The sequence below is a fragment of the Caretta caretta genome, chromosome 4 (genome assembly GCF_965140235.1).
Source record: "Caretta caretta isolate rCarCar2 chromosome 4, rCarCar1.hap1, whole genome shotgun sequence".
Taxonomy (NCBI): domain Eukaryota; kingdom Metazoa; phylum Chordata; order Testudines; family Cheloniidae; genus Caretta; species Caretta caretta.
Genome location: NC_134209.1, coordinates 30,068,186 through 30,077,259, shown reverse-complemented (window position 1 = coordinate 30,077,259; position 9,074 = coordinate 30,068,186). Strand labels below are relative to the sequence as shown.

General features: G+C 42.8%; 1 protein-coding gene across 5 annotated transcripts in view; it reads right to left on the bottom strand.

Moving 5' to 3' along the window:
- Nucleotides 1-9,074, bottom strand: part of AFF1 (ALF transcription elongation factor 1) — a 169,114-nt gene extending 160,040 nt beyond the window's left edge. For 2 of the 5 annotated variants that reach the window (XM_048848174.2, XM_048848176.2), the window contains exon 1: nt 8,852-9,074. The gene's annotated coding sequence lies outside the window, so the exon portion shown is untranslated. Of the gene's footprint in view, nt 1-8,287; nt 8,366-8,851 lie in introns of those variants that run through there. The other 3 variants (XM_075127501.1, XM_048848175.2, XM_075127502.1) reach the window with 2 other exon arrangements.

Here is a 9,074-nt window from a genome sequence, read left to right as displayed (position 1 = left end):
TCCCACCCCACTGTCCTGCTGGTAATTACCAGCTGGTAATTACCAGCAGGACAGTGGGGTGGGAGGAGGTATTGTTTCATATTCTCTGTGTGTATATAAAGTCTGCTGCAGTTTCCACGGTATACATCTGATGAAGTGAGCTGTGGCTCACGAAAGCTCATGCTCAAATAAATTGGTTAGGCTCTAAGGTGCTACAAGTACTCCTTTTCTTTTATCAAAACATTGTTACATATAGACAGTAGGATGCAAACAAGGGATTCCACTTTGAGCATAACAATGTAGGAGAGCAGCAGCCTCTCTTAAAGGTTTTGTTCCATTTATATTTGAGAATTTAAAGAGATCTAACATTTCCCACACTTCTCTGGGCTTTCCCACCTCTAGTCCCTGTGTAGCCTCAGAACCCCATCCTACCAAGGGCTCAACTCCTCCCACAAAGTGCTGAGCTCCATCACCTCATGTTGCAGTCATTAGGTATGGAAGGAACAGAGCTCCACTCAGAAGGTGCAAAGCAACTGTACCATGGCTTTGCATCCTTGGCTATCCAGAGCTCAGTTATCCAAAGCTCCCCACATCAGAAACAGGACTATGATCCCAACATCTGTTACTTTTGCTGAACATTCAAGTATCAAATCTTTACTATATGAACATATTAACATCGCCCATGACACTTGGATAATAGAAGCTGGTAAAGTATATAATAGATTTTACTTGATTATAGCAGAGGAATTAATAGTGCTCAAATACCATGTAATAATGAAGAATGGATGGAACCCTTTGTGGTACATGCTCCCAGTCAGAGTTTAAGACATACCTGTGACATTCTATGATCAGTAATCTTGTTTTAAGAAAAGAAACCGAGATGACACAGTTGTAGAAAAGGCAGCTCAGCCTGACAGACAGTCAAGTTGGGTTTAAAATAAACTAATGTAGGTAAACAACCCAGGAAGGGTACTAAGTGGGTAAACTACTACTCAAATGGTCCTAACATTGGCTGCACATGATCAAAAAGGAGTCTGCCCCTCAGGAGAGGCTTGGGCCTCAACAGGTACAGTACTATAGAGGAACACCAATTCATCACAGATTGACTGGGAAGCATGGGGAGAGAAGAATGCACTGCCACTACTTAGGTTATATCTGCTCTATGGATATAGGGCACATTAATCTCGGAGATAAAATTCTCATTCCATTGAAGCCAATGGGAGTTTTGCCACTGACTTGATCACACAACCAGGGGTGTTAATCCAGCACTGCAATCATTTAAGAGAGTTATTAACATATATCACATTTTAGTAAGCCACCACTAGCTGCAATTGTCACCTGTTTCTGCCTCTCTCGCCTCAGTTTGCATTTGAAAGATATTTGTTTCTAAATAGAAGCTTTCCCCTCCAAAGTCAATTAATATACTAAAGAATTCTAGCTAAAATTCCTGGTTTTGTTCTCAAAGTGAGCACACAACATACAAGTAATTTTTTCCCTTACAGATCTTTAACAGTTTCCTCCTTCACCAGTTCTGAATGATGTCTGTGACTTCCCCCTCCTACTACGTTTCAGAAACTCTAAGACGCCAGAGGTTTCCTCTAGAGCCAGAGTCAGGAAGTGAACTCTCTTTCAGATGGCTTACTGAAATGCTTTTTCTAAACATATTTTCAAAATAAAATCCAATCGTTTGTGAATAAATGTTCCTCAACTCTTCAAACTTTTTTTGAAGAACAAAAACAAACATAATTGGGAACCATCCAAATTATAAATATTTATGTATGTTTATTCTTCTTCTTACAAGCCACTAAGTTGCTACTCAATAATACTGTCACTAATAGCCATACAATACCTAGCACTCATGACATAGAGCTCCAACACTGATCTTTTATAAATCCCATGGAAAGGCAAAACAGCATGGGTTACATGTTTTAATTGTTAGGAAGACTTTTACTGTGGAATGGGAGGGGAAAGATGATAAACCGCTATTTGGAAGAGACTTAAATTTTGACTGTTTGCTTTGTAACTCTACACTTAGCACCTACAGACTACAACTTTCAAACACCTAGAAAGGAGAGAGAGAGTTTGAAAGTGGTTAAAACAGTTTATAACTTTTATAATACAAGTTTCTAACACAGTTAGAAAGAGCTAAGTTCAAACTCTGATGTTGGGAGACAGGAAGGTAGTGTTGAACACAACTGCAAAGTGGCACACACTAAGCATTTTTGCCAACAAATTTCCCATCACTGATACCACCAGTTCTACTCCACCCCTGGAGAGTATAAATGTAGACAACACTCCAAGCAGCTGCTGCTATTTTAGCCATCATGTCATTTAACCCTGCAGAGTTGCTGGGGAATTTAGTCAGGACTGAAAATTTCTCCTGCAATGAGGCAGATTGGGAAATTCATTTCCCATATACATAGATACACCCTTTTAACATTTCTGTCTTGTATAACTTTATCTTACTGTAAGAAGTATGTCTTTTTCATACTATTTTGAACAGCAATGCAAACTTTTAACATAGTTTTTTAAGCAGTTGTATGTATGCGCACACACACAACTCTTATGAATGACCACTTCGGTTATTTCCTGGAGCTGTCAGGCACTCAGATACTACAGTAGTAGAAGACAAATACCTAAACAAGTTTTCAGAGGATATCATTAACCCATCAAACCTAATTTTTTAAGTGACTTAACATTTTAAAAGCATCATACAAAGAAGTGGATGTATATAGAGAAACTACTGTCCATCTCAAAAAGAAGCTGTAAATAAATCTCTAGCGGCAGGATTCTATGGAAGGAAGTTTAGGTCATGGATCCTGGCACACTGGCAGGGAAGTCCTCAACCCTAGTTTACCAGGCTCCTGTGGCCGATATCATAATATGTCCTATATAAAGTATTTAAGGACAACAGGAAGCCCGAACACAATTGGGAGCTTTCCTACAAACCACAACTTTTTGAATGTGTAAGATGCATCTAAGCGGTTTAAAAAACACAGATGACCCAGGCACCTGAAACAGCTGCATTAGGGCAGTTTTGATGTGACATTGTTGAAACAGATGTTACGCTATCTCTCGTCCACTTCCACTTAAAAATACTTTTAGCAAATCAATGCACAATTCAGAGGCTTCAGTGTAACTTTGTGTTCCCAGCTGCTGTTAGACTGGTGTAGAATTCATTGGTGGGGAAGAGGAAGGTGGGGCTCTCTCATTGTGGGAGGCACCATATAAACACACGGTAGTAAACAGTCCCTGCCCCCAAAGGGCATAGGAGAGCTACAGGTTGGGGAAAAGAAGTAGAGCACCCAAGCAGAATTATGATTTGTAAATGTTATGTTAGTGTCGCTTTTTTTTTTTTATAAAGACATTTCATTTCTGTACTGGAGTTTTCAAAAACTTATGGGAGTTGTATGGTTTGAGGCAGATAAAGGCTGCACCCTATAATCCAGAAACTAACCATCTGGTAGAATTCAGAGTAACAGCTGTGTTAATCTGTATTCGCAAAAAGAAAAGGAGTACTACTGGCACCTTAGAGACTAACCAATTTATTTGAGCATGAGCTTTCGTGAGCTATAGCTCACTTCATCGGACGCATACAGTGGAAAATACAGTGACGAGATTTATATACACACAGAACATAAAAACAATGGGTGTTATCATACACACTGTGAGGAGAGTGATCACTTAAGATAAGCTATTACCAGCAGAAAAGCCGGGGGGGGGGGGGGGGGGGGAAGAAATGGTAGAACGTTTCAATGGGACATTGAAGTCTATGCTGAGGACATATGCTACCCAATGAGAGAATGATTTGTTGTTCACATAGAGGATTGTTCACTAAGAGTCTACAGGGCTTGCTTCCTTTGATCTCCTTTATGGGAAAGAGGTGCAGGGACCCCTAGATTTAATACAAGGCCCTTGGAAGGGTAGTACAGAAGAGCCTGTAAGGTAGCATGCCACTTGTTTTAAAGAGAATTTAAAGGCTATGATGGACATAATGCATCAGAACCCAGGAAGGTTGGTACAACAGGCATGTTGGAGAAAGGTCTTTTGATGTAGGTGACTTGGTATTAAGTTTGAATCTAGTTAGGAAAAACAAAAGTTCAAGATTTGTGGGCGGGACCTTTTGAGGCAACAGAGTGAAGGAGGCAAACAGTTCATGTCAATAGACTGAAAACTTACCACAAAAGAGAGACGGGGGTGAATATGATTTATTGTGCGGATGAGGCAACATTTACTGCCCCTTTAATTGATTTGGTCCTGAAGAGTGGGGAAGAGACTCCACTGGAGAGCACTGAAATTCGGGAGGGTGAACCCAACCCAAAAGTAGGATACGTTGGCCCTCTTGAAATAACACAGGCAGGTATTTTCCAACCAGCCAGGTTTAACGAACAAAATAATGCATTCCATGAAACTACAAGGTCCTGCCCTGCTCCTAGCAGAGGACACTGTGCTAAAGATGAAATACAAAAGACAAATTCAGGAGAAAGTGGAGAGCATGCTAAACCTGGGAGCAATCACTAAATCAAAAAGCCCCTGGGCATCTCCTACCGTGATTGTACCTAAAAGGGATAAAACCCTGAGATTGTGTGTGGATTTTAGAAGGGTAAATGCTATCACCCAACCTAATCCTTACCCTACACCCCAGATAGAGGACCTTCTGGATCTACTGGGCAGTGCAAAATTTATAATACTCTGGATTTGACTCATGGATACTGGCAAATTCCCTTAGATGCTGATGTCCAGGAAAAGTCAGCTTTCATAATGGAATGTGGCCTGAGTTTAAGATTATGTCTTTTGGATTAATTAAACTTCTGAAAGGTAGCCCCATATTGTCAATGAGGTGCTGCAGGGTTTACAGACCTTTGTCAAGGCCTATGTAGACAACTTGGCTGTTTTTAGTGACTCCTTGAAATCTAGATTACCTGAACCTTGTGGGAATTGTATTGCAGGGGCCTAGAGAAGCCAGCCTCACTGTCCAGGTGTCAAAATGCAAGATGGGGGCCACAGAGGTACCTTATCTAGGACACAGGGTGGGCAGTAAGTTTGTTCGTCCTGACCCTTTAAAAGTAGAAGCCATTTGGAACTGGCCTGTCCCACAAACCAAGGAGCAGGTCCAATCCTTTATCCATCTGGCCAATTAACACCAGAAGATTGTAAAGGAGTTCAGTGACATTGTGACCCCCATAACAGACCTTGCGAAAAAGGGGAAGCCACACCAGGTGAATATGGACTGAGGCCTGTGAGAAAGGCTTCAAGGACATAAAAGAGGCTTTGTCTAAAGAGTCAGTTTTTAGTCAGCTCTGATTTCAGCAACTCCTTTGTGCTGTGCTCTGATGCTTCTAATACTGGGTTAGGCTCACTGCTAACGCAGACTGGGGTGGGGGACAAGCAGCACTCCATTGCCTTCTTAAGTAAAAAACTGACCTCTACTGAAAAGAGCTATGCTGACACAGAGAAGGAATGTTATGCCATTGTTTGGGCTATCACGCAACTTAAGTCTCATCTGTATAACAGAACATTTAAGTGCTATTGGACCACTCCCCACTAACATAGCTGTGCGGAGCCAGAGGGACCAATTCGAGACTATTACACTAGAGCCTAGCTCTATAGGAATAGGACATGGAAACAGTCCATATCAAGGTAAAAAAAATAAATAAATGCAGTAGCAGATGCCTTGTCAGGAGCAGGGAGACCCTGATGCATATTCAGGAGCATCTTCTGACACCATTTTTGCATTGGGGGTGATGCCAGCATACCAGGTGCCAGCTCAGGCCAAGGTCCCCATGCTTCATAGAATCATAGAATCATAGAATATCAGGGTTGGAAGGGACCCCAGAAAGTCATCTAGTCCAACCCCCTGCTCAAAGCAGGACCAATTCCCAGTTAAATCATCCCAGCCAGGGCTTTCTCAAGCCTGACCTTAAAAACCTCTAAGGAAGGAGATTCTACCACCTCCCTAGGTAACGCATTCCAGTGTTTCACCACCCTCTTAGTGAAAAAGTTTTTCCTAATATCCAATCTAAACCTCCCCCACTGCAACTTGAGACCATTACTCCTCGTTCTGTCATCTGCTACCATTGAGAACAGTCTAGAGCCATCCTCTTTGGAACCCCCTTTCAGGTAGTTGAAAGCAGCTATCAAATCCCCCCTCATTCTTCTCTTCTGCAGGCTAAACAATCCCAGCTCCCTCAGCCTCTCCTCATAACTCATGTGTTCCAGTCCCCTAATCATTTTTGTTGCCCTTCGCTGGACTCTCTCCAATTTATCCACATCCTTCTTGAAGTGTGGGGCCCAAAACTGGACGCAATACTCCAGATGAGGCCTCACCAATGTCGAAAAGAGGGGAACGATCACGTCCCTCGATCTGCTGGCAATGCTCCTACTTATACATCCCAAAATGCCATTAGCCTTCTCGGCAACAAGAGCACACTGTTGACTCATATCCAGCTTCTCGTCCACTGTAACCCCTAGGTCCTTTTCTGCAGAACTGCTGCCTACCCATTCGGTCCCTCAACTGAACACTGACAAATGCATAGCTGAAATCAGTCTGGCTCACCTGTGAGTTAGTATTGTTACATTAGTATAAGCATTCAAATTATATACTGACTTTATGGAATGCCTGTAGGTTGCTGCATGCATTAATCTCACTTATAACATCTGTACCCCATATTAGAAGGTAAAATTTGAGTGTTTGCACTGTAAGTGACCAGACAGGAGAGAGACATTAACTAGTGTCAAGTGCTGATCTCCAACAAAAGGTGTCACATCCTGGCCAACAAGGAAGGCCCATCAACACCAGACAGATGAGAGTAGAATACTAAAAAGAGGACTAAAGACTTTGTTGTTTACTCTTCCTGCCCCCATGAAGAAGAGTCTTGCAAGGGAATTCCTCCCATCAGCTGAGTTTTTAGCTCACAGCAGAAGAGGGTGGGGGAGAGAGAAGAGCAAGGAGGAACTGTATCTTTATGCTGCTTTGACTGTAAGGAACAAGGATTACTAGGCTTAAGCAAAAGATCCCCAGCATTTAGCCTGGGTTAGCCTTAAAGGATATATAGAGCTTGCTTGCTATAGAAGCTTCTATTACTTTTTGAAATTTCAGACTGGAGCTCTTCTTCAGCTTAACCTATTGTTATTCAAGAGCAGAATTTGGTTCCTCTATTAGTAATGCTATTTAAATAAAATGAGGTCTTCCATTGCTTTGAAGAGCCACAGGATTAGAGCAGTTCACATACATATTCCTCTTTCTGGTTTGTTTTTAAATTATAAAAAATATAATTTTAAATGTGAGCCATTGCATTATGTTAAAGGTAGATGGATGCTTTAGGGGTTACCTACTGAGGCCATGTCTACACGAGCGAGCTTACCGCGACACAGCTGTACCAATGCAGCTGCGCCACTGTAAGATCACTCGTGTACCCGTGCCATACTGACTTCATAAAGTCACCGCAATGAGCAGTGATAGCTATGTCAGCAGGAGAAGCTCTCCTGCCGACACGGCACTGTGCACACGAACACTTACACCGGTCAAACACTCACTCAGGGAGTGTTTTTTTCATACCCCGAGCGACATAAATGGTAGTGTAGACATGGCTTTAAGACATTTCAATGGGCGAGTACCTCAGAGTGACAGGTTTCAGAGGAACAGCCGTGTTAGTCTGTATTCGCAAAAAGAAAAGGAGTACTTGTGGCACCTTAGAGACTAACCAATTTATTTGAGCATGAGCTTTCGTGAGCTACAGCTCACTTATGCTCAAATAAATTGGTTAGTCTCTAAGGTGCCACAAGTACTCCTTTTCTTTTTACCTCAGAGTGGAGCAGTTTGCAGGACTGGGGAAAGGACATGCCAGAGTAGAGCTGGAAGCTTGCCCCTTGGGTTGAAAGAGTGACCTCTGGTGGACCAACTTATTCTCAGGTTTCAGAATTGCTCACTGTTGACTTTTTGTTTACCTATAGTTAATGTTTTCATTCTAATGTTTCCCCATGTTTCCATTATAAACCAACAACAATATAAACGATCAGTTCAACAAATAAAATAATAAACACCAGTAATTATCTCATCATTAAAATTATCAGAGCGCATATTTATAGCATATGATTGTCATATGAGCAAGCCCTTTGTAAGTCTTACCAACCATACTAAATACAGATGACTTTTGAGCAAAACAGTAGTCTACTCCATCCAGTATAAGGGGAATAAATTAGATACTTAGCCCAGTGCTGCATTTTATGTGGAAACACAAAAGAGAAAAAAAATCACAGTTTGAAGAAAGAAAGAAAAAAAAGAGACAATTGCTGGAAAATGACTCACCACCCAGAAGCCAAGAGCTGAAATTATACAGATTTTTATAACCCTGTAGAGTTGAATTGCAAAACCCAATACTGGTGGCTGTTAAGCTGTCTTTAAGAACGAATACAACATTTTACACAAACGGGAGTGATAAATCCCGTGCAAAGCTAATTAAGACAATGAAGTTTTGCAGTTAACGTCAACAGACCCTTCTCACACCCCCATCAGGAGTTCAGTCCCTCCCCCAAACTCCGGACAATTTTTTTTTAAAGTCACAAGATCATTAAATACAGCGACTGGCAGCTGCTTGCTTTCACACTCACGCTCTTGCTGCATTTGTTTATAAAGCAAAGCAAAGCCCCCCCCCGCCATGGGAAAGTGTGAGCGCCGATCCCTGAAGGCTGGAAAACCCAACGCAGGAAACAAGGGAGAAAAGTTTCCCAACAACCTCCCCTGGTAACTGACCGCTTCCTTCTCTCCCCCTGCACTGCTGCAAACGCCCCCTCTATCCCTTCAGGGCGGGGGGAGCAGGAGAGCTCTAGGGGGGCTCTCCCGCTCCAACATCCCTCCTACATCCATCCTCACCTCTGCCAAATCGATGCACGCTCCCTCAGGGGAAGGGCTGGGGCAGGGGCTTCTCCTGAGCGCTCCCTTCCTTGCAGGGGGAGGGGAGAACGAAGATGCTGCTTCGCCCCTCTCCTCCCTGACCTGTTGCAGCAGCAGACAGCCCGATTAGGCTCCCCCCGCCCCTGCCTCCAGCTGCTGCAGCCTGCGCGCGCGTCGGGCAGCAGGAGGGAGGTGTCCGGGC